At 42.7% G+C, this 24,954-nt stretch overlaps 1 protein-coding gene and 1 pseudogene across 1 annotated transcript in view; both read right to left on the reverse strand.

Annotated features, from left to right (window-relative positions):
• Positions 1 to 20,031, reverse strand: part of LOC116739782 — a 48,945-nt pseudogene extending 28,914 nt beyond the window's left edge.
• Positions 1 to 24,954, reverse strand: part of LOC116740472 (kinesin-like protein KIF16B) — a 292,307-nt gene that overhangs the window by 191,257 nt on the left and 76,096 nt on the right. The window lies entirely within an intron of this gene.

Genomic DNA, 24,954 nt, shown 5'->3' on the forward strand with positions numbered 1-24,954 from the left:
AATCTGAATGAGATCCTTGCCGGGTAGAGTACTCTTGGTTGTAGGTTCTTCCCTTTCATCACTTTAAGTATATTATGCCACTCCCTTCTGGCTTGTAGAGTTTTTGCTGAGAAATCAGCTGTTAACCTTATGGGAGTTTCCTTGTATGTTAACTGTCGTTTTTCCCTTGCTGTTTTCAATAATTTTTATTTGTCTTTAATTTTTGCCAATTTGATTACTATGTGTCTTGGCGTGTTTCTTCTTGGGTTTATCCTGTATGGGACTCTCTGCGCTTCCTGGACTTGGGTGGCTACTTTCTTTCCCATGTTAGGGAAGTTTTCGACTATAATCTCTTCAAATATTTTCTCTGGTCCTTTCTCTCTCTCTTCTCCTTCTGGTACCCCTATACTGCAAATGTTGTTGTGTTTAATGTTGTCCCAGAGGTCTCTTAGGCTGTCTTCATTTCTTTTCATTTTTCTTTATTCTTTTCCGCAGCAGTGAATTTCACCATTCTATCTTCCAGGTCACTTATCCGTTCTTCTGCCTCAGTTATTCTGCTATTGATTCCTTCTAGTGTAGTTTTCATTTCAGTTATTGTATTGTTCATCTCTGTTTGTTTGTTCTTTAATTCTTCTAGGTCTTCGTTACACATTTCTTGCATCTTCTCGATATTTGCCTCCATTCTTTTTCTGAGGTCCTGGATCTTCATTATCATTTTTCTGAATTCTTTTTCTGGAAGGTTGCCTATCTCCACTTCATTTGGTTGTTTTTCTGGGGTTTTACCTTTACCATCTGGTACATAGCCCTCTGCCTTTTCATCTTGCTTATCTTTCTGTGAATGTGGTTTCTGTTCCATAGGCTGCAGGACTGTAGTTCTTCTTGCTTCTGCTGTCTGCCCTCCGTTGGATGAGGCTATCTAGGTGGCTTATGCAAGTTTTCTCTGCTGCAGGTTTTTAATAGATACTCCTTTCCTGCAGATTAAGCAGTTTCCTTCATATTTCATTGTCTTCTGGCTTCTATTGTTCCTGTTGAAAAGTCAGTTGTTGGTCTCAGTGTTGCTCCTTTGAATGTCATGTGTTTTTTCTTTTCTCTGGGTTGTTTTTTAACATCTTTATTGGAGTATAATTGCTTTACAATGTTGTGTTAGTTTCTGCTTTATAACACAGTGAATCAGTTATACATATAGATATATCCCCATATCTCTTCCCTCTTGCGTCTCCCTCCCTCCCACCCTCCCTGTCCCACCCCTCTAGGTGGTCACACAGCACCGAGCTGATCTCCCTGTGCTATGCGGTTGCTTCCCACTAGCTATCTATTTTACATTTGGTAGTGTATATATGTTCATGCCACTCTCCCACTTTGTCCCAGCTTACCTTTCCCACTCCCCATATCCTCAGGTCCATGCTCTAGTAGGTGTGCGTCTTTAGTCCCTTCTCACCCCTAGGTTCTTCATGACCATTTTTTTGTTTGTTTTTTAGATTCCATATATATGTGTTAGCATACGGTATTTGTTTTTCTCTTTCTGACTTACTTCACTCTGTATGACAGACTCTAGGTCCATCCACCTCACTACAAATAACTCAATTTCGTTTCTTTTTATAGGCCCTTCTACTTTAATCCATCAAGAAACCCATTAAAGATTCTGCCATAACCCAGATCAAAAACATGTAATTTTGCTGTGAGCCACTTTCCTGCCCAAATGCAGCTTCTGTGAGGACCATCCACGGAGGCATTGATGGCTTCTGAAGATGAATATCAATTAAAGAAAATGACAGAAGCAGCATAAACAATGGCCCAAATGAGCAAATCTGTCAAAGAAACAAAGCTGACAGAAAATATGATTGCTCGATACAAGAGAAAACGTTAAATTAGGAATACCTCACCTTCTCACAGTTCTCACTTTTCCTATCAATTATGTGCTTTTACCACCTAGGCAATTGCTCATCCAAAGGTGGACATGAAAATAAAAGCAATTATTAAGAAATCAAATTCTATTAGAAGAGTCAAAACAGGAAGCCACTGCTGTAATTCATGTTCTAACAGTATTTCTGATATCAATTTTTGATTAACAGTCTGATGTGTATGGGTAACAAACATATGCTGTATTTTTTTCCAGAAAACTCTGTCTTTATGAATAAATCCGGCTTAATATTCTAAAAATGATATGCAACTGTTTGAAACATCAGGCTTAACAAAATGTCGAGTTCTAGCCATGATTAGATTCAGAAAACAGCTTACATTAGGTGGAATGAAAAGCAAAGGAAGGAAGGCAGGTTTAGAGGGAGGAAGGGAGAAAAGAGGAAAAGGAGAAAGGGAGGAAATCCACGTACAAATGTGTACACACACACACACACACACACACATGCTCCACACCCCAATAACTGCTCTTCAGGAAAGATTAATTAGATGCTGGAAAGTGTTTGAATTCTTTGGAAGAAAGGCACAATATAAATGGAAGGTATTCGTTTTCTTACTACTCTAAAAGGCATTTTCGTTCACTTCCGGATGAAACATAACTAATATCCAGTCGGCTTTCTTTTAACAATGAAAATAAATCAAATCGGAAGTCTTTTTAGAACTCCTATTAAGGAAACACCAATTCCCCATTCACCAACTCTAATGCTTATATGATTAGCATTTCTTTAACAAGTGCCTGGAGTCATGATTTGTTGCCAAACTAAATTACTATAAATTTAATTACAGGCATAGAGGTATTGCTGACTTTTGAAAATTACGCCCTCATCACCAAGACTATCGTGCACAAACATTTATTGACTACCTATCCTGAGTAATACAGAGAAGCATGGAATGTAGTGCCTGACGGCAAGAAGCTTGCAATTGTAGGGAGATGACACAGACATTGTAAAAATTAATGAACAGAAACCTCAGTTAAAATAAGAATCTGGAGTCCAGAAGGGGGAGCTCTCATGCCCTACAAGGAAAGCAGAGGCCAACAGAAAGAAAAAAGACTTCCTCTTCAAGAGTCAGCCAATGACTGTCATAACCCAGCCAATCAAAAGCCACTACACTAACCCCTCTTTAAAAGAGTTCTCTCCTTGCCGTGCAGGAACTTGCAGGAAGCTTGCTGTGGTGACAACCCCAAACTGCAATTCTTTGTTGACCCCAAATAAACTCATCTTTGCTGGAGTAATAACTGGCAGCCTATTTGTTTTAGGTCAAGAACTAAAATATAAAAACTATCCACTAACATCATATTTAACCAACTCTGTGGCTGGGGGTGGGCATCAGGTGTTCTCTGAAGAATTTTCCTGACAGTCCATGCCTTCTGTCAAGAAGTTCTAAACCATTTGCTAAAATGGAACTACATTCAAGGGAAGTTTCCTAAAGGGAACAGCACATTTTGCTGGCTCTTGAGTACACTGGCATCCAGTACACTGGGACTCTCTGAGTCATCATTATAACCTCAGGTGACTCAACTGTAACAGAACTTAGTCTGTGCCTTCAGTCGCAGCATCTGAAGGCAGTGCGGAGGCTGCTTTCATCCTAAACCAACGAGCCATCAGAGTGCTTAGATTTGTTGAAATTATTCTGTCTCTTTTAAAATCAGCAGGTTGTCATTTATCCCTGCTATCTGGGCCTGGCTCCGCACAGCTCCTATCCCACTTCTCATTTGCTTTTTGGCTAATCTCCTGTGGGCTGGGAAACACAATAATCCTCCTTAATGTCTGCATTGAAGGGTCTCTCATTTGAATGTAAGTTTCTAACACATTTCAAACCCTTTCCTGCCTTTCTTTCATTTTTGACCTGTGCTCAAAGGCCCCACTCTGTTTCAGTGCTCAGCTACCTCCTGGGTAGCTGTCAGATTCATCTCTTACCTCTCCACTCCCAAACGCCTAGTTTAAAAGAATAGTAAGTATAAAAATGGAGAAAACAAGGACCAGCACTGGACCGGGTGGGGGGCGGTGGGGGGGGGGGGAGGCAGTATCTATACAATGGACATTTCAAATGGTTTTTGCTATCAATCCAGACAGAATGAGACAGAAGTGGCCAATACTCACATATCTCATGGTCATACGCTATTAAGATAAATAGAAAATGCCACAAAGAAGTACAAATAAAAATTAAATGCAGGTTGGCTTCAAGTAGCAAAAATGGTCTAAGATTTCTCAACTCCAGGATTTGGAAGAAAACAGCACACCTTTAAGCTTTAATAAAAACATCATGAGTCCTACAGACAATCCAGCTATCATTTACATGCAAAAGCCATGAACATGCCAGGGATGGTACCTCTATTCATCCAAGAGATAAATCAAAATGGAGAGGAAAGAGGTAACCAGTGGCCAAATGCACTGATGGGGAGCAATAAAGATCAGAAAAAGCAATAAGTTTAATCTAAATATAGCCTAGATACAGAGAGAAAGATAGAAAGAAGTAGACCTTGAAAAGATAGCGTAATGATAAATCAATAAACTGAAATTAAAATCCCAACTCATGGAAATTTTAAAAACAAACATTCTCCTAAATATCTATTGCGACAATGAAGAAAATAAAACTGTAATTTAAAAAAAAACTATACAAAAATATAAAATTACGTATCAGGGCTTCCCTGGTGGCGCAGTGGTTGAGAGTCCGCCTGCCGATGCAGGGAACATGGGTTCGTGCCCCGGTCTGGGAAGATCCCACATGCCGCAGAGTGGCTGGGCCCATGAGCCATGGCCACTGAGCCTGCGCGTCCAGAGCCTGTGCTCCGCAACGGGAGAGGCCACAACAGTGAGAGGCCCGTGTACCGCAAAAAAAAAAAAAAAAAAATTACGTATCAAAACGCAGAGGATGCTGCCAAAGTTATACTCAAAGGAAAACATACAGCCTTATATGATTTCATATTTCTACAAGGGTGTAAAATAAACAAAAATGTTTAAATATCAAAGAAAGAGAATAAGGACATAAGCAGAAATTGATACTTTGAAAACAAAAGATAAACACAAGACTTGAAGGTACACACAGAAGAATAAAAGACAAACCTTTAATACATCTAACAAGAGGAAAAATATAAATATACAAAATTAACAATGAGAAAGATACAGAATCTGCATCCTTTGAGTAGTTTTCCAACCTTTTTTCTTCTTTAACTCACTTAGAATAAAGAACCCAAAACTTAGGAAACCCATTGGTTCCTCTTTCTGTGGAAAAAGAAATCAAAAAGTCAGAAAGAAACAAAATCATGTCACCTCTGCTTAAAATAAACAGCTCCATTTTATCCATAACTATACCTGAAAAGATTAAACACACATAACAAAGTATATTGATCACAAAAAATCCAATCTTTTTTATACATAAAATCCCAAGGATATCAATGATTGAAAACCACCACCCAACTCAATCACCCAATTGAACAATGACTGACAACAGAGCTCTTCCTGAAAATTACAGATCTCAATGGAATACTGACCAGTAATTCCCAATTTACCCTTATAAAGACCAAGTTTTAATGACCTAATAAGTTACTAACTAGTAACTCTTAAGTATGAAAACAAAACCCCACAGAATTGTGTACCATGTGCTCAGAAGAATTGAGAAGACATGGATTTTTTAGTAAGTTTCTGGCCTACGAGCACAAAGGGGGTATCTGAGAAGTACTGTCTAAAAGCATAAGTCTCAAACTGGAAGTTTTCTAAGAATGGAAACTTCCAGAAGATATTGAGCATGGATAGATCTAAGGGGATCCACCTCCAGGTCTCTGATTTCCACATGTGCATTTTTCCAACATGGATCTGCCTGAGAAGGTGCCTGCAAGGCACCCCAGTTCCCCTCTTCTCTCCCACCTCCTTATCACAACTGCTCTTCTTTCATTTTACACCAGCAAGACATACCTGTTACCCATCCAGACTTCTCTACAGTGCACTCAAGGTGCCAAACAAAGAGAAATTTTCAATATTTGGTTTAAACCCAAGCCTCCGCCATCAAGCCATATTATAGGACTTCTTGCCTTTCTCTTCTGGCACAGATTTCTGTTAAGGGCAAACGTGGTAACAGAGTCTGGGTACTGAGGCCCGTGTTGGGATGCTCTGTATTCAGATATATCAGAGTGTCTTGACAACAAAGCAAACAGACGGATAGGACGTGTTGAAGACAGTCTCCCGATTTCAAGTTGGCAAAGGCACTGTCCCCAGTTCCCCCCTCTTAACTATCATCTTAGAATTGGGAAATGAAAATGATGGAGATGCCAGAGAAAAAGATATTAACATTAACTGAAGAATGAAGTTAGATGTTTTTAAACTAAAAGCCTCTATTTTCTAACTGAAATTACAATAATTCTACAGCTCCATGGTTTTCACCACACACACACACACACACACACACACACACACACACACACTACATAGAGACAAAAATACATTTAAAGCCTATAATATAAAAATGCATTCTCAGCCTTTCCAGAGTATATGGAATTTTAAAAGCTGCCTTTTAAAGTGAAAAAGCAACAGGCATGATTGACAGCTGTCTGATAAGTTGGGGTAAAGCCATTTTGGTAAACTTTCCAGAAACTGAGAAAGTGGATGGTTCCAATGACTGGGTGACAAAACCTTTGTGGAAGTCAGGTGGGCTCCAATTCTTAACTTTCAACAAAACTGGAAGGAGGAGCAAGTCTCAGCTCGTCAGCACACAGAGTGTTAATGATCATTGGTTAAGAGATCAGCACGTGACCTTCTGCTCATCTCCTAAAACCATCCTGAAGAAATAAAGGACCCGGCTGAAGTAGCTCTCCTTCCACTCCCATCAACTCATCTATGTGGAAAGCAAGGGTAAATCTGTGCTCCCCCCCCCCCACGTCAATGTCCCCGTGAACAGCCTGAGGGGAAAGTCCCATACATTTTGTTAAATGACACATCTCTAATAGCACTTTCAATGTTTAATAATCAGTTATCAAAATGTACACTTCTGCTGCTTTGAAAAAGTATGTACCACAAATAATTATGATGGTACTCACTCTGGAAGAAATTTCCTTAATAATCACAGCCTCATGGTTATAGGAAATATTTTTAATTACATTTAAATTTATTTGCATGGTTTTATTATAAGGGATTATGATAAGACGATCAAAGAAAAACACTTCCAAGCACAAAAATATATTAAACTAGGAAAAACTTCTGTAGGGTAAACTGGATATACAATCTCAAGGAAAAAAGAAAACGATGTAAAATTCCCAACAGTGAAAAAAGAGAGACATTTAATTTATTTTTACATTGATGACGGTGGATATTGAATCCCTCTGGTTTTACATTTCACTGGATTCATTTGAAAGAGTGATTTTATTTTAAAATGTCAATATTTGATCTCCACCAAAAATTCTATCTTGTGCAGATGTTAAATATATAACAAAACATAGATACCAACTTACAAATGTTCAAGGAACGCAGAGTTGTGCAGAATTCCTTGAGCAGGTGTGCAAGTGCAGAGTGAGAGGGCCCCTGCCCTCTGGCTCCCAGCATGGCTGCAGCTTGGGACAGGCGTGCACTCCAGGCTCAGATCATTCCTCTCTGGCACCCTGGTCCCTGCTGGCAAGTTCTTCAAATAAACTGGACTCTGAATTCCTTTGTTTACTCTTTCATACTGGTTTCCCAGCTGCCTACCACAATGGCAAACAATAGTCATGCAAAAAGTGTTGATTTTCAAAATGAAATAAAATGACATTTGCCAAAGGTTTGAGAGCAAGTCCTTGCTCTCTGAGAACCTGATCCAGCCGAACATTTATCAGACACAAGGGAGCAGATGGGCTGAACTTTGGACCATATGAAGACAGGCCAGGAGGTGAGTTCCTAACCACCATGAATTCTAGGAGTGACCTTTGAGAAACCATCATGCAGGTTTCCATCCATTTAAAACTAAATGTGGAGGAAACCAGGACTCTTGCCCTGCTGCAAAAGTGGCCTCAAGAAAATGAATACATACCTGGAGAAGCATTTCCAGTTCCTAGAAGAAAGAAATGCTGAACACTGGGACAAGAAAGGATTTTAAGTAATTATTCACTCTAGTGTATTCTCTGCCTCGAGATAAAACCAGAACAAACTGATTCCATGCAGAGCTGGGAACTGCACTGGTATTTAACCGTAATGAATGGGAAGTCAAGAGGTTCTTTAACAGAAAGGATTCTTTGAGCTGCACAGCCTCTCCCACCGTGGGAGGTGGTCAGACAATCCCAGCCCATCACACAGCCCCTGCCCTCCACCTGTGAAGACTTCCACACACCTCTGAAGTGCTGTGGGCGGCTATGTCAGTGGGCCCTTGCATTATTTATTTTAAATCATTTTCATATGTGTTAATTTAAAACAAACGTGGCCTCGTATCCATACATACACATTCCTATACAGAAGCACGCATGCGTATGCAGTCTCTATGTGAATTATTTTAACTAATTCAACAAAAAAAGATGAAAGGAAAAAATCACTACTAAGCCTTCCAATAAGAATCCAACACACACATTTTTTTCTGTGCAGAACATTTATTTAACCCCATCACATATTAAGGTCTACATAGCCAAGGCTGAGCAAAATGGATCTCTCTTTTCTCTCACTTAAAAAAATTCTAAATTGGATTCTTAGTGACCAGACAGTGAAATCACTCCTCCCGTACTTCTCTCTTTTTCTCTTGAACTTAAGAAATGTGTAAGAAAATCAGAATGATGGAAGCTCTGTGGCAGTGGAGACTGGATCTGTCTTGCTCCACACCCCCAGGGTCCAGCACCCTGCCCAGAGCACACTACGGGCAGCATGAGTGCTCGTTAAACACACGATAAAACAGTGACCCAAATACGAAGCAGGAGGTCTCACTACCACACATCTCGGGCATGCAGGGCTGGTAGGTAATACAGCAGTTTTAAGTGAAGTTTGTTTGGCTTATTTATACTGATATAAATTATGCTTTCCAACTTTACTGAGATACTACTGACATCTAACATATGTAAGTTTAAGGTGTACAACGTGACGATCTGATACCCATACATATTACAAAACGATTACCACAGTAAGGTTAGTTAACACCTCTATCCCCTCAGAGTCACCTTCTTGGATGTGTATGGTGACGACATTCAAGATCTATTACTCTCTTAACAACCTGCAAGTATATGACACAGTACTAACTATAGTCACCATGCTGTACATTAGATCCCAGAACTGATTCGTCTTATAACTGGAAGTTTGCACCCTTTGACCAGCATCTCCCTATTTCCCTCACCCCCCAGCCCCTGGCAACCATCCTTCTACTCTCAATTTCTATGAGTTCAGCTTTTTTAGATTCCACATGTGAGATACTACAGTATTTGTCTTTCTCAGTCTCACTTACTTCACTTAGCATAATGCCCTCAAGGTCCATCGCCTTGTGCAAAAGACAGGATTTCCTTCCTTTTAATGGCTGAATAATATTCTATTATATAGATATATATCTCACAGCTTCTTTATCCATTCATCCATAAATGGACACTTAGGTTATTTCCGTGTCTTGGCTATTGTAAATAATGCTGCAGTGAACATGGGGATGCAGATATCTCTTCCAGACAGTGATTTTATTTCCTTCAGATATATACCCAGAAATGGAATTGCTGAATCATGTGGTAGTTCTATTTTTAATTTTTTGAGGAACCTCCATACTGTGTTCCATAGTGGATGCGCCAATTTACATTCCCGTCAACAGTGCAAAAGGGTTCCCTTTTCTCCACATTCTCACCAACGCTTGTTACCTCATCTTTTAAATAAGAGTCATTCTGACAGGTGTGAGATGATATCTCACTGTGGTTTTGATTTGCATTTCCCTAATGATTAGTGATGCTGTGCATCTTTTCATGTATCTGTTGGCCATCTGTAAGTCTTTTTTGGAAAAATGTCTATTCAGGTCCTCTGTCCATTTTTTAATCAGATTGTTTGTTTTTAACAGTATTAACCTATTATCAGATAGCTGGTTTGCAATTATTTTCTCCCATTCTGTAGGCCGCCTTTTCATTCTGTTGTTTCCTTTGCCATGTAGAAGCTTTCTAGTTTAATATAGTCCCACTTGTTTATTTTTGCTTTTATTGCTTGCACTTTTGATATCAGTGTCATTTCCAAAAGATCATTGCCAAGACCAAGGTCAAGAAGCCCTTTCCCTATGTTTTCCTATAATAATATTACAGTGTTGGGTCTTACATTTAAGTCTTTTAATTTCAAGCTAATTTTTGTAAGTGGTGAAAGATGGCATCTAATTTCATTCTTTTATGTCCAGTTTCTCAGCACCATTTTTCTTGAAGAGACTACTCTTTCCCCACTCAATATTCTTGGATCCCTCATCAAATATTAGTTGATCGAATATGCATGGGCTTATTTCTGAGCTCTTAATTCTGTTCCACTGGTCTATATGTCTGTTTATATGCCAGTACCATACTATTTTGATTACTATAGCTTTGTAACAAAAATATAAATTATTACAATAGGCAAAACATGACTAAACACAGATGAGGGCTTGAATGAGAATCCCATTCTGGTATTAATTTCAAAGAAAAAAAGAGCTACCTTCTGGTTTCTAGTCCACTATGTAGGTAGTTTAAAAGTCACACTGTCCTAACAATAAGTAAAAGGCTACGGGAAAAAACCCCTGAAAACCAACGACTCTTCTTAGATGTCAGAGAAGTGAGGTCACAGGACAAACTGCTGCCCCCAATTTGGAGAGATAGTCAGATACAGGTGATCACAACTTACCGGAACAGAAACCCAAGAGAAGGTGCCAGGGTAGGAAAACCTATGACAAATTGGTGGAGGCTCAGAGTGGGCAGGTCTGATGCTTAAAAACTCCAGGGAGCCCCAGCCCTGGGGGGGGAGGGGGGAGTCCCCAAACCTCTGTGAGATCTTCTCCAGGAGCTCCCCCAGATCCTCACAGAGAATATCAGAGAAAAATTCCCTCGTGCTTCCAGAAGAAGGTGGGGAATGTAGCCATTTTTACATATGCCAGAGCCCTTTGTTTTTCTTTTTTTTTTTTTTGATGCTTAACTTTATTTTTTTTAACATCTTTATTGGAGTATAATTGCTTTACAATGGTGTGTTACTTTCTGCTGTATAACAAAGTGAATCAGCTATACGTATACATATGTTCCCATATCTCCTCCCTCTTGCATCTCCCTCCCACCCTCCCTATCCCACCCCTCTAGGTGGTCACAAAGCACCAAGCTGATCTCCCTGTGCTATGCGGCTGCTTCCCACTAGCTATCTATTTTACATTTGGTAGTGTATATATGTCCATGCCACTCTCTCACTTTGTCCCAGCTTACCCTTCCCCCTCCCCACGTCCTCAAGTCCATTCTCTACATCTGTATCTTTATCTTAACAAGACCTGCCCTCAGGAGAAACCATTTTACCAGAGCCCCACTTAGCTGGGGGAAGATAAATACCCAACTCCAGCCCCCTCCAGCCACCCTGTCCCACCTAAGGGGACACAGGGACGACTGAGGAGCACCGTGAAGTTCACAGTCCAGGGGCACAGGCCCCCCGGAAGATAAGACCTAATCACAGGACTACAGAACGCTCCCCCTCCCCAAACCTCACCAATACATTACACAGGCCGATTTATTAAAGTTCTCCTCACAGCCCCTCATGCCCACCTTCCAACTAAAAATTACAAGGCATGCAAAAAAACAAAAGCTGAAAAACCTTCAGAACCAGAGTCACACATGGCAGGGAAGCTGGAATTACCAAACTAAGACTCTTTAAAAACTATGATTAATAAGCTAAGGGCTTTATTTGAAGCAACATGGATGGACCTAGAGATTATCATACCATGTGAAGTAAGTCAGAAAGAGACAAATACCATATGATATCACTTACATGTGGAATCTAAAATATGACACAAATGAACTTACCTATGAAACAGAAACAGACTCACAGACATAGAGAACAGACTTGTGGTTGCCAAAGGGGAGGGAGGGTAGCGGGGAGGGATGGATTGGGAGGTTGGGATTAGCAGATGCAAACTAGTATACATAGGATGGATAAACAACAAGGTTGTTGTTTATAGGTGTGTTGAATATAGGGAACTATATTCAACATCCTGTAATAAACCATAATGAAAAGAATATGAAAAAGAAAGTATATATCTATAACGGAATCACTTTGCTGTAGAGCAGAAATTAACATCGTAAATCAACTATACTTCAATAAAATAAATTTTAAAAAAATAAGCTAAGGGCTTCAACAAAGAAAGTAGACAGCGTGCAGGAATGTTTCACAAAAATTAAACCAAAATGGACCACAGATCTAAAAGTAAAACACAGAACTATAAAACTCCTAGAAGACAAAATGGGAAAAACCCTAGATGACTTCTGGCATGGTGATAACTTTTTAGATACAACACCAAAGGCAAAATCAATGAAAGAAATCATCGCCAAGCTGGGTTTCATTAAAATGAAAAACTTCTGCTCTAGGAAAGACAATGTCTAGAGGATCAGCCATTACTGCGAAAAACTATCTGCACTCTTGGTGTCGTACATTCTATGGCCTTTGACGTGTGTCTCATCGTAGAATAGCTTCACTGTCCTAAAAACCTTCCGTGTTCTGCATGTTCATCCTTCCTTCCCCCCAACTTAACCTCTGACAACCACTGATCTTTTCACTGTGTCCATAGTTTTACCTTTTCCAGAGGCCATATAGTTGGAATCTTGTAGTATGTAGTCTTCAGAGTGGCTTCTTTCACTTAGTAATATGCATACGGTTCCTAAAATATTCACTATCTGGTTCTTTACAGGAAATTCGCCAACCTCTCTCGTAGACACTGTGCAAAGCAGTTGTGCAGATTACCTCTATACATGTTTTACTCCAGTGAGGTAAAAATGATTATTATCCTCACTTTAAGGAGGAAGCTGAGGCTTATCAAGATTAAGGAATTGGCCAAAGTCCCAAGTGGCCAAGCCAGGGTTCAACCCCAAACTCACTGGCTCAGAGCAGATGCTCTAAACCACCGAGCTCTACTGAGTGGGAGCTGGGAGGATAACGTAACCCTAATGTTACATAAGCACTGGTACAAAGGTAAAGGGCCAAAGCCAATCTCTGGAACCGAGGGACTCCCGCACACTCTGGGGAAACATTTCCTGAATCCCATCATATGACGGGTACTGCAGTATCACCAACATTCCCATGATAATGTCACACCATTTGCTCTTGACACTCTGGATGGAGCGAGAATCCCTCAGCCGACTGGCCACCAGTCCACTGACTCGGCGGCTGCTGACCTATTCTATGTGCCGTCACTGTGCTGATCCCCTCTCTAAGGACTGGCTAAGTCAGCATCTTGGCACCTCGTTCCCTGAGCTAAACAGACTTTGGAGGGCCAACCTTAGAACCTAACCGCAACCGAATATCAATACTCGATGGACAGAGACGAGTCCAGGCTCTGAGAAACTACACATCACTCATTTTTCAGAATGCAACTATCTTCTAAGACAACAGGGTTTTAGCAGAAAACTTTTCACCATTTTAAGAGCAAAAGGCAACCTAAAAAGAATAAAAAAGCGCTTTTGTTCTAAGGAATCCATTAAGGCTACAGGTTTTTGCAAATTCTGGACACAAAACTGAAAAAGGACACCTGGCTTAGAGCCAAACAGCCATCCTCAGAACACAGTGAGTCTGAAGTGAGCAGCCCCTCCTTAGAGCCACAGACACAAGGCTCTCCCAAACTGCTATAAACAAGCCTGTTTAATTTTGTTTAATCCAGTATCGCCCACACTTATTTGAACAAGAGTTTTTCCCTCTCTCAAGGAACCGCATCAACACTGGAGCAGTCTATCAACAAACAGCTCCTGAGCGTCTGCTTTGTGTCCAGAACTCAACTAAGGACTAGAACCAGAAGCCAGGGAGGACCCTTGTTAAATACATAACTGCAAATAATTAACCCAACATCAGTGTCCTGTAAGGGACATACACGGGGACCAGGGAAAACACATCAGGAAGTACTGCTCGGGTGGAAGGCGCGCTGGATAAACAGATTATTATCTTCTGACCTAAACTCGGACACTGACTCCCTGTGTTCAGGTGCCAGACGCTCCCAACCACGGTACAGAAAGGTTGGAGAAGACTGGCTCTAAGGCCCCATCCGTTTTGAATATTCTATGCCATTAATTCAATGTGAAATGAGAGAAATGTTTAAGAGATTTCAATATACTACTTAGACACTTCAAAAGACACAGTGATGGTTCAGATAATGAAACTAAACTGGAAAAATGTCTTCAGAATATATGTTCAGAATTGAAATGAGCTCTGAGTATTTTTCCTGAAGCAATAAAGAAGCCGTGAGAGCTTTAAAGGGGGAAATTCAGGCCACCATGATCTGACACATGTTCTTTCTCCAGCCTTGGCACCCCCATACCCCCAACCCCCTTGCTCCAAGCCTACTCAGTTTCCCTGAAAGCCCCGATTCCCCAGGGTAATGGCTTCCTCTGAGCTCCAGCCACCAGAAAGCCTTTATCACCCCAACCCAGGACTCCCAACGGCAACTCAGGTCTACGCTGGCTACAAGGTCAACTCCTCTCTGAACCCTTTCTGGCATCCTCACTACCATCTTCCAGAAGGCTTGACCTGTTGACCAAGCCCTCCTTCGTGTCTCCACCAATCCTAAGACTGATTTCTGGCCGGCCTGGTCACTTATTAGCTGTGTGATGAGCTCCATATCGACTCCAGTCCCCATTTGCTGTCATAGGACAACAAGCATTCACATGGCAGAACTGTTACAAGATTCCAATGAATTGCTTCCTCGTTCCTCGAGCTAAACAGACTTCGGAGGGCCAACCTTAGAACCTAACCACAACCCAATATCAATATTCAATGGACAGAGATGAATCCAGGTTCTGAGAGACTACACATCACTCATTTTTCAGAACGCAACTATCTTCTAAGACAACAGGGTTTTAGCAGGAAACTTTTCACCATTTTAATAGCAAAAGACCAAAAAGCAATCTAAAAAGAATAAAAAAGCGCTTTTGTTCTAAGGAATCCATTTAGGCTACAGGTTTTCACAAATTCTGGACACAAAACTGAAAAAGGACATTTGACTTAGAGCCAAACAGCCATCCTCAGAACACAGTGCTTCGAACAGTGGCCGGCACGTAGCAAGTGCCTTCAGTCAAAACCACCTTCTGTTTTCCCTTTCTTCCTCCTGAACAAAATCCCACTTTTGTTAGGGACAGCAGGGGTACCAGCTGAGGAAACCATTCCCAGCCTTCCTTGCAGCCAGAAGGGGCCGTGCAGCACAGCTCCACGATGAGATATAAGCCAAAGCTGTTGAGCAGGGCTGGAAACAGGGATAAACTCTGCTAACATATGCCCCATTGCCCTTCCCAGGCCTCTTGACTAAATCTCACACGCGATTACGTGGTTGCAGAAACTGTCTTGAAACCATTGAGAGAAAGACCAAGGGAATTACACAGACCTCAGCTCTGGGCGAACCACTGAACCCTTGCCACCAGCAGCCCAGCTGTGTAGTTCTCGTCCAACGAGGGGAGAAAGGACAACACTTAACTGGCTTAAGGCACCTTTTCTCTGCACTCCAGGTGCTGTTACCTGCAGCCAAATGCATCCCTGATACAGTTAACTCTTATTAACCGAGAACCTACGACAATTGATTTCATTATTTGTTTCAAGTTTGGTTTCCCCACCAGATGGAAAGTATCTTATTCATGTTCACACAATCTCTCTCACCAAGCAGGTGCTCACAAATGTCCAACGAATGGACAAAGTGACAACAAGGCCATCAGAGTCTGTCCCTAGTTCTTTTCTAAGAGAAAAAAAGATTTTTCTTCTTCCCTCCCTAGCTAAACTGGAGATCCTTTAGATTATTTAGCATTTATAAAAGTGCCCACAGAGTGTCTGAAACTAAAGTTCTTTATTTAACAAGCCCTAAGAACATTATTTGCCAAGCACTGCTTTCGATGCCTTCACAAAAACCTCATTTAATCCTCTTAACAACCCGATGAGACAGGTACTGTTATCTCCCTTTCCCAGACGAGGAAGCTGAAGCACTGCGAGGCTGAGGAAGTTGCCCAAGGTCACACAGCCAGCAACTGGCCGGGCTGGCACTGGATTCCACGCAGTCGGGTTCCAGAGTTCAAGTCCTTAACTGTTATTCTCTGCTGTCTCTCAGCCACTAAGGACGGCAATGCCTCCTTCTCCCTGTTTCTACAAAAATAAGGAATGAGCTGGGAGAAAATTCATTCTGATTATCTGTCAAGGTTCTTGGGTCCACAAACCAGCAGAAACCAAGGAAGAGAAAGCTGTGTCCACTATACCAAGGGTCAAGGTTACTTTCCTAGAGTAAATATGATCAAATGTACAACTGATGATAAAAAGAGAAGCAAGGAGTTGTAGATTTTCATTTTCTTAAGAATTTCTAGAGCTGAAAATCAGGAAAACTCGAGGTAAAAGAAGAAAAGTCTTTTAAGGGGCAAATATAAGCAAACAAATAAATAAATACAAATAAGTGACAACACTTTCTAATGCAAGCTAATCAAAATGACCACCTAACACCCAGATTAAGAAAAATCTTTTACCTGTAAGATATTACCCAGGTATTTGAGGCAACTTTGGAAAAAAGTATTTTAAAAACTGAGAAAAGAGGACTTCCCTGGTGGCTCAGTGGTTAGGAATCCGCCTGCCAATGCAGGGGACACGGGTTCGAGCCCTGATCTGGGAAGATCCCACATGCTGCGGAGCAACTAAGCCCGTGAGCCACAACTACTGAGCCTGCGCTCTAGAGCCCACAAGCCACAACTACTGAGCCCACGTGCCACAACTACTGAAGCCCGCACGCTTAGGGCCCATGCTTTGCAGCAAGAGAAGCCACCATAATGAGAAGCCCACGCACTGCAACGAAGAGTAGCCCCAGCTCACCGCAACCAGAGAAAGCCCCTGCAAGCAACGAAGACCTAATGCAGCCAAAAATAAAAAAATAAAATCAATTAATTATTTTTTTTTTTTAATGAGAAAAGAACCTCCAAAAACGTGAGGGGACATATTTACATCTTTCAACATCAATTCTCAAGGTGGCTGCAAGAAGACGTTTCTTCTACTGAATTCTTCACCATTTACCTCTCACAGATTCAGTATCCAGAAATCAGTACCCAGGCCCCAGTACACTTAGCAATACCTGCCAAGTCCTTTCAGACGAATTCACTACCAAGGACCCTGGAATTAAAAGATGGGAGGAGGGCTGGTTCTTCCATCTCCAGTGACATCTAGTGCTGAGAAACTGAAGTGCATCCTGGAGCACAATATTCCTTCCAATTATCACATTAACCGCATACTATAAAATCAGAATATGCATAACTCAAAAACATATGGTTTTTTCCACAACTGGAATCGCCAGTTGTCAACTGTCTTGTAACTCCAAATTTAAAATATCTCATAAGGTTAACCCATTGAGAAGATACAACTGTTTGAGGGGAAGAAATCCCTCTGTTCTCCAATTTTTTTGTTTTAAATGCAAATGTAGCTTTATTTACCAATATTAGACTAGTATGTAAGGAGATTCTGCAGACATTAAAAGACTCCTTTTAAATTTAACCAAAAAGAACTCTGGCTTAATATAACAATAAATACAAACCATTTATTCAAAACCAACTTCAAAAATCTCTGAAGGAAAATAATTTAAATACAGATGAAACCCATTATAGGATGGTTTGCTGATTTAAATATGCCATGCGCTAAATCTTGTCTCCAGATTTTACATATTAAAATTATATTCTAAAAGATGCGGGCCAGACACATTCTCTTTATCAAAGTAAAGCACCATTCTGTAATTAAGATCTAGGCATTTGGAAACCATTTTATAAGATGAGTAAGATATAATTAAAGAGCACTGGATTAGGAGGAAAAAACAGGATCGAGCCCTGGTTCTACCTCTAGAACTTAAAGACCAACTCAATTTCTCTTGGCTTCAATTTCCTCATTTAAGAAAAGAAGTTTTTCTTCTGTAGGATGAGGGAAGAGTTTCACCTAAATTCCTTCCTGAGCCCCTTGTTCTAACATTCTGTGTTCTGTGAACAAGATGACCTTTAAGATCTCTTTGAGTGTTTTTTAAAATTAAACCACACAGAATGACACAGCACTTTGAGGAACTCAGTACTAAGACTCAACAAAGGAGATTTGTCATTGAAATCAGTGTGGAGTATACAAAGATCTCTAGGATGTTTAGATGATGGCCCCTGAACTTGATCAAAGACATTAAACGACATTCACTAGGACCTTGTACTTTCTAAACCATAAGGATTGCCTGAAGCCTTTTAAGATTTTTCAGAAATCACGCAATTTAAGTGGGCTTTTGTCACTGAACCCGGATATTCACATTCTGACCAAGTGAATTTTTGCTACCAGAATAAGTTTAGGTTTTTTGGGTTTTTTAAATTTTCTCCCCCTTCACCTCCTTTATAGCTCTGAAACACCAAGAGGCAGGAGGGCCTTGTATTTCCACTGGCTCTGCTTTGAAACATCATGGCTTTCTGTTGCATACGGGAGGAGGGGGACTCGGAGGGCCCAGTCGGCGGGGAAACTTTGGTTAAGTCCCTGGTTCTTGCTGCATAGATGAGGCTGGGGTGCGAGGAGACATCTTCGGGCTCTGTGAGGTCCCTGGCTGGCCAGACGCGAGCCCCGGACAGTGCGCTACATCATTCCACCCCAGGAGGTGTCTGTTCCCTCTGGCTTTTTTTCCTGTGGGGATGCTGACAGGGTGGGGCAGGGTGGGGGAAGGGAGGCAAGGAGCGCAGTGTAGGGTCACAGCAGGTAAAGCAAGATCTAGGCCTGGGACCGTGGGCAGAGAGCGCCGCTTCCCTCCGCAGGGAGTTTGGTGTGGGGGAAGGGGGGGGTGGAGATTTCGGGACCCGGGTCCCCTTGACAGAAGACTGGGGGAGAGAGGCCATGCAGCCCAAGGCAACAGTTAACCCAACGCAGCAGGAGATGTTCCTTCTCTACCCTGCCGGGGAACCCCTTCCTCCCAGCTGCAAGGACAAGGTTTTTGGAAGCACTGCCACCTGTTCAGGTATGCGCACCACCCGGGTGTGGACAGACTCCGGAATCTGCTTGCAGTGGAACAGGGGAAGGCAGCTGCCGACCTGGGTTAACTGCATAGATGGGGACAGCTCCAAACTCCCTCTTCCTGTCCCCGCAAGTGGATGAACCTAGGATTCCAGAAATCCCCGGAGGGTCCAACCAAAGCGAAAGGGAAAGGGGGTAATAAAGCTAGGATTGTCTTTCCCGACCCCCACCCACCTTTACCCCCTCCCCGCCAGGGTGCCCCCTGCAGGCCACGTCCTCGGCACATCTTCAGCACCTGTTGTAGACGGAGGCGCACTTTGGTGGCGGTTTCCCAGGGCACCACCCTGGCGCGGAAGGAGCTGGCCTCGGCCTTCTGCGCCTCCTGGATAACGTGGGGCATGGGGTAGCCGTGGCGCAGGAAGGCCACGTGGCCTCCTGCCAACAGCCCCATGGGGCAGAAGTCGTTGGCACCGTCGCCCACGTAGAAAAGGCACTCGAAGTGCATGCCGTCGTGGGCCGGCTCGCACAGGTAGTCGCTGAGCACCCTGTGCTTGCACATGTTGGCGGGGCAGTGAGCGCAGCTGTGCGCGTGGAGCAGCCCCCGAGCATCGGGCCCCGACGGGCTGCTGAAGATGTGGCAGAACAGGCCGTGGTGGCACGCCAGCCCTCTCCACGCCAAAAGTGCTGGCGTCTGAGATGAGAATGACCTCAAAGCTGGCACCTTGCCTGGCCACAAACTACAGCAGCTCGCCCATGCCGGGCGACAAGGGGATGGCCTCGTAGATGGCACGCAGGTCCCGCGGCCGCACGCCCTGCTCGCCAAGGTACTGGAAGACGCGCTGCATGTACTAGCTGTAGAAGCCCTCGCGGTAGGTGGCGCGCAGGCCCTCAGGCAGCCGCTGGCCCAGCGCAGCGCGCACGATGGAATTGTCGCTGTTTTCGTCCATGATTGTCTCGTCAAAGTCAAAGGTCAGGAGGAAGCATGTGGCATGCCCTGCGCAGCCATCCCGCTGTCCCTAGACAGGCATCGGAGCCCAGCAACTGGAAAACACCCGCTCATTATCAGTAGATCACCCTGGGCACCACCTGTAGGGGCTGTTGACCTCCAGCCATAGTCCAGAGCTCCTCTGCTAGCTTTGTCCTGAGTGCTCAAATCCTTCTGTGGTCACCAAAAAGAGTCCCTCAGAGGAAAGGGGGACAGGACCTCTGAGCTTCTCCTGCAGGGTGGGGAGCGGCAGCTGCCGAGGTCCATCCCCGCTGAGTCTGGAGTGTAAAGAGTGCGCGGAGGGGCTAGCTGAGGTATTTGGTCGCAGGATGGAGCAAGGGGTGCTTACAGAAATCGGAGGAGACACCGTGTCTTATCCACCCCCAGATTTCTGGGCTCCAGCTCTCACGAGTCCCTCCAGTCCTGAGGGGCCCTGAATGATGCGCATCTGGGCGGTTCCCTCCCCTTCCCCGTCCCCCAGTCGAGGTCTTTGTTTAGTTTACAGGGAATGTTTATCGAAAAGACTTTCTAAGATGAGGAAGGAGATCTAAGAAATTTAAAATCTGCCTGGAGTTTTCCTACTACAATTATGGTTATTACTCTCTAACTGTGCAGAAAGGATGCTGACCTAGATAAAAGTAACAGCTCTGTCATAGAAGAGCTGAAAAGAGACCTCAGGGGTGAGGAGACCAGGAGAAGGAGTAGTCAAACTCCACAAAGACAGGAAATGAGGGGAGTTGAACCCTAAAGACCCACCAGGTTTGGGTCTATTTCTGATCACTGCACTGGTATCCCCCAAGTATCTCAGGAGGGACCCCCTCCCACCCCGCCCCACAGCATTTGTGATGAGCTGGTGTCTGAGTGACAGCTCTCCAGGATGAGTGTGACGGCTCTCCAGGACGAATGAGTGACAGCTGTCCAGGAAGAGAGAGTGACGGGTCTCCAGGACGAGTGAGTGACGGCTCTCCAGGAAGAGTGAGTGACAGCTCTCCAGGATAGGGTTGTGGGGAGGAAGTCTACGCACAGACAACGTGAGGGGAGCTGGAGAAGGCTGGAGCAGCGCCCAGTGACAGAGGAGAGGAAACACGGGACAACTCACTTGATGACAACGTCCAAGGAGAAGTCATTTGGGAAAGAGGCTAATTAAAAATAATGGTAATAAGGTTTGTTTTTTGTACCATCAGGAAATTCAAAACAGAACCACGATGTGACACCACTGCACACCCAACAAAAATGGCAAAAAAAAAAAGGACAGAAAACAGCAAATGTTGGGGAGGAGATGGAACCCTCACACGTGGCAGGTGGGAATGCGAATGGTACGACTTTGGAAAACTATTTTCAGTACCTACTAAAGAGGAGCGGACACCCGCCCTATTGACCCAGTAATTCTTCTAGGCATACACCCATCAGAAACATGTACATTCGCTCACAGTACATACAGGAAGGTTCACAGAAGCACTATTTCTAACAGCCCAAACCAGGAAACAACCCAAATTCAAAGAGTAGAATGAATAAACTGTGATACAGCCACATTATATAATACTATGCAACAATGAAAATAAACACAACTTTGCAAAAAACACAGACGGATCTCACAAACACAGTGCAGAACAAATGAAGCCAGTCACCTAAAAAATACGTTCTGTATGGTTCCATATGTATAAAGTTTGAAAGCAGGATAAACCAAGCTATGCTTTTAGAGTCAAGCCAGACATCTTCCTTGGAGGGAGGAATGACGAGAAGGGGGCACAGCGGGGACACCCAGGGGCTGATAACGTTCTGTTTCTTCCCCCAGACATGGGGCATGTGGGTGCATTCAGTTTATGAAAATCCATCAAGCAGGACAAACGATGTGTGTAACGTGCCATACGTATGTGATACATAAATGCCCGAACTGAGAACAGCTCTCAGGGCACGTTCACAAAGGAAGAGTGGTCCAAAACAAAAGAAGTCCTGCAGCAGGGGACCAAAAGGAAGCCATCTGGGACCCAAGCCCAAGACAGGGGACCCACAGGGATAATCCATGCAGCCTCCTGAGAAAGAACCCACAACCTTCTCAAACAGAAGGAAATCTGAGAGCTCACCTCACCAGCCCACCTGGTCATGACTGAAAAAACTGAGACACACAGAGAGAGAGAGAGAATAATTCGGTCAAAGTCACACAACTAGTTAGGGATAAATCCAAGTGTAAAAGCCGCGTCACCTCAGTTAAGACAACTTACCTAATTATAAAATAGTCAATATATTTCAAAAGAATGAATTGTGCAACCACTCAGAATGGGTAAGAACTCAAGAAAGGACACAGCTTTTATCCATTTCATTCAAACGAGATAAGCAGTGAAAGGTGACAGGTGCACAGGACATCCACAGACAGGAGAAGGGGAACCTCAAAAAAAGGGGAGGAGAAGGCAATCTTGGAGAAACTGGGAACATGGCACACTGACTGTGGATGAAATACAGCAAAACCAGAACTGCACCTCCTTTCCTTGTATGTAGCACTCAAAAAAATAACACTTTGCACATCTGGACCACTTTTCCTCGCCAAAGAGCACAGTTCAGATCTCTGTTTTATAAACAACCATCATTGTAGTAGAGGGCAATAGAATAACTGTATAAAAGCCAGTCTCATATGAAGTAAAATATTACCTACAAAGGTAGACAGGAACACACAGCCGGTTGGATACAGTTCAAAAAAAAAAAAAAAAGAACCTGAAATATGCTCAGAGAAATCATTAATATAAGAACAAAGCTAATAACACATCAGGGAAAAAAAATTATACCCAGGGAAATAACCATGACTCTTGGCTTAAGGAAAAGGCTAGAAACGAGCCAAGGCAGAAGAAACGACTACGCACAACCTTGGTGGAAATAAAACACATCAGAGTCGTGATTAAAGAAAGAGCGCTACAAAATGCAGAAGGAAACCTGAGCGTTTACTTTAGAGAAAGCGAATCGTGTCTTGACATTTATAGAGATAACAGAGCAGACGGTGCTTCAACGGTGGCCACCAGCCATGCTGGTTTTTAAAACACCGATGAACAACCAAATTCACGGCAAATTCAGGCTCACTTTTTCAGACAACTTTTTTCCATCAATCTTTAACACGTGAAAAAGCCAAAAAGACAACGGTCAGAGAAAGACAAAAAAAAAAAAAGCCAATGAATTAGAACATGAAAAAAAGTGAGGTCAGTTTGGAACAATTAAGAACTAGACAGCATAGTGGGGACACAAGCGAACTTTGAGACAGGGTTCAAATTCTGACCTCACCCATTCCTTCCTTAACTGAGTGCCCTCTGGGCCTCAGTTTCCTTGTCTATAAAGTGAAAATATATATATTCCCCCTGCATAAGGCTGGTGAGCAGAATGACACTTAAAACTGTGCGTGTGTGTGGCTATCTAACACTTGAGAGGTGGCTAACAACTCGTTCGTTTAAATTTTAAACTGCACTCAATTAAGTGACTGGAAAACTTTTACACATGTTTGGAACATACACTGCAGTGAGAATCTACTTTGCAACCGTAAATTTAACAAAATCAAAATACAGATCAATTGTATCCGAAGCAAATTTAGCACTGAATTGAGAGGCACTGTAAATGTAAACGTCACGCCACGTCAAAGATTTTAAAAAATTATGTTCCTCGCCAATAATTTTTATATTGATTATCTGTCAAAATCGTAAATTTTTCATATAATGGGTTAAATAAAATGTACTGTTAAAATTAATTTCAACTGTTTCTTTTTAAATGTGGCTATTAGAAAATGTGAATTCCCATATGTGGCTTGCACTATATTTCTATTAAACAGTGCTGGCTTAGAACAATGCCTGGCACACAGGAAGAGTGCATTTAATATTACCCACTATTAGCCCTATCAATATTATCAATATTAATTATTAAATGCAAGGCAGTTTGAGGGGGTCCAAAAACAATTTAAACATGTCTCTACCTCAGAGTCTGGCAAAGGAAAACCAGACATACTACAACAGATTTACAGAAAACAAACCATTAAATACCTAGCTGTGAGAAAAGAGGACTAGCAGGGAAAAAAACCCGCAAAGAATGTATTCAGCTCACTGAAGACCTTCAAAATTGTCATTCTAAAAATCTACAGAAATCAGAATTTGTGTTACCTACCCAGTTAGACCAGATCCAGATGACAACAGAAAAAACAAACATTACGTGAGGTACCCACACAGACTAAAGGCAAACATCTGCTGTTTGTGGATTGGGGGCAGGAGGAGGGTGGGCGGGGAGAAAGGTGCTTCTGCTGAGTCCAGACCTGATCCACTGGGGCAGGGGGCCCAGTGAATGCACACATCCAACAAAACATGTTCCAGTATGTTCCTAGAAGCGCTATTCATAATAACCAAAAGATTGGAGATACGAACCCAAATGGAGCTAACCAGCAGGAGAATGGATAAAAAGAACATGGTATAGTCCCATAATAAAGAGGAAACTACTGCTAAACACGGCAAGGATGAATCTTAAAGACAACAGGCTGCACAGAAGAAGCCAGAAACGAACATAGGACATACTGCAGGAACTCAGGAAGGCGAAACTCGTCTACGTAACAGTTGTCAGAACATCTCTGGGAGAGGAGGACAGGAAGTAACTGACTAGGGAGGGACAAGAGGGAACCTCTGGGGAGTAGGAAATATTCTGTATCTCAGCCTGGGTGTGGGTTACAGGGGTGCACACACAGATGACAACTCATGAGCTGGACACTTCAGACGTGTGCTCTTTTACAAGTTCACCAAGCTGCACACTTCAAATGTGCACACTTTGTGTATGCTGAGCCTCAATTTAAAAAAATAAACGCAAATAGCTTTTTAAAAGGTCCTGTGAACAAACCACCCTATTTAACAACAAATAATCTGTTCAGCTGAAATTTATGTTCAAATAGCATCCCCCAGTGTCTCCATATGAGTGTGCAATTTGGGGACTACAAAGCCCTGCAAGAACTCACGTGTGCCATTTTTTCCTGGGAGCCCTCACCCA

Source organism: Phocoena sinus, chromosome 15, assembly GCF_008692025.1.
Source record: "Phocoena sinus isolate mPhoSin1 chromosome 15, mPhoSin1.pri, whole genome shotgun sequence".
NCBI classification, from domain to species: domain Eukaryota; kingdom Metazoa; phylum Chordata; class Mammalia; order Artiodactyla; family Phocoenidae; genus Phocoena; species Phocoena sinus.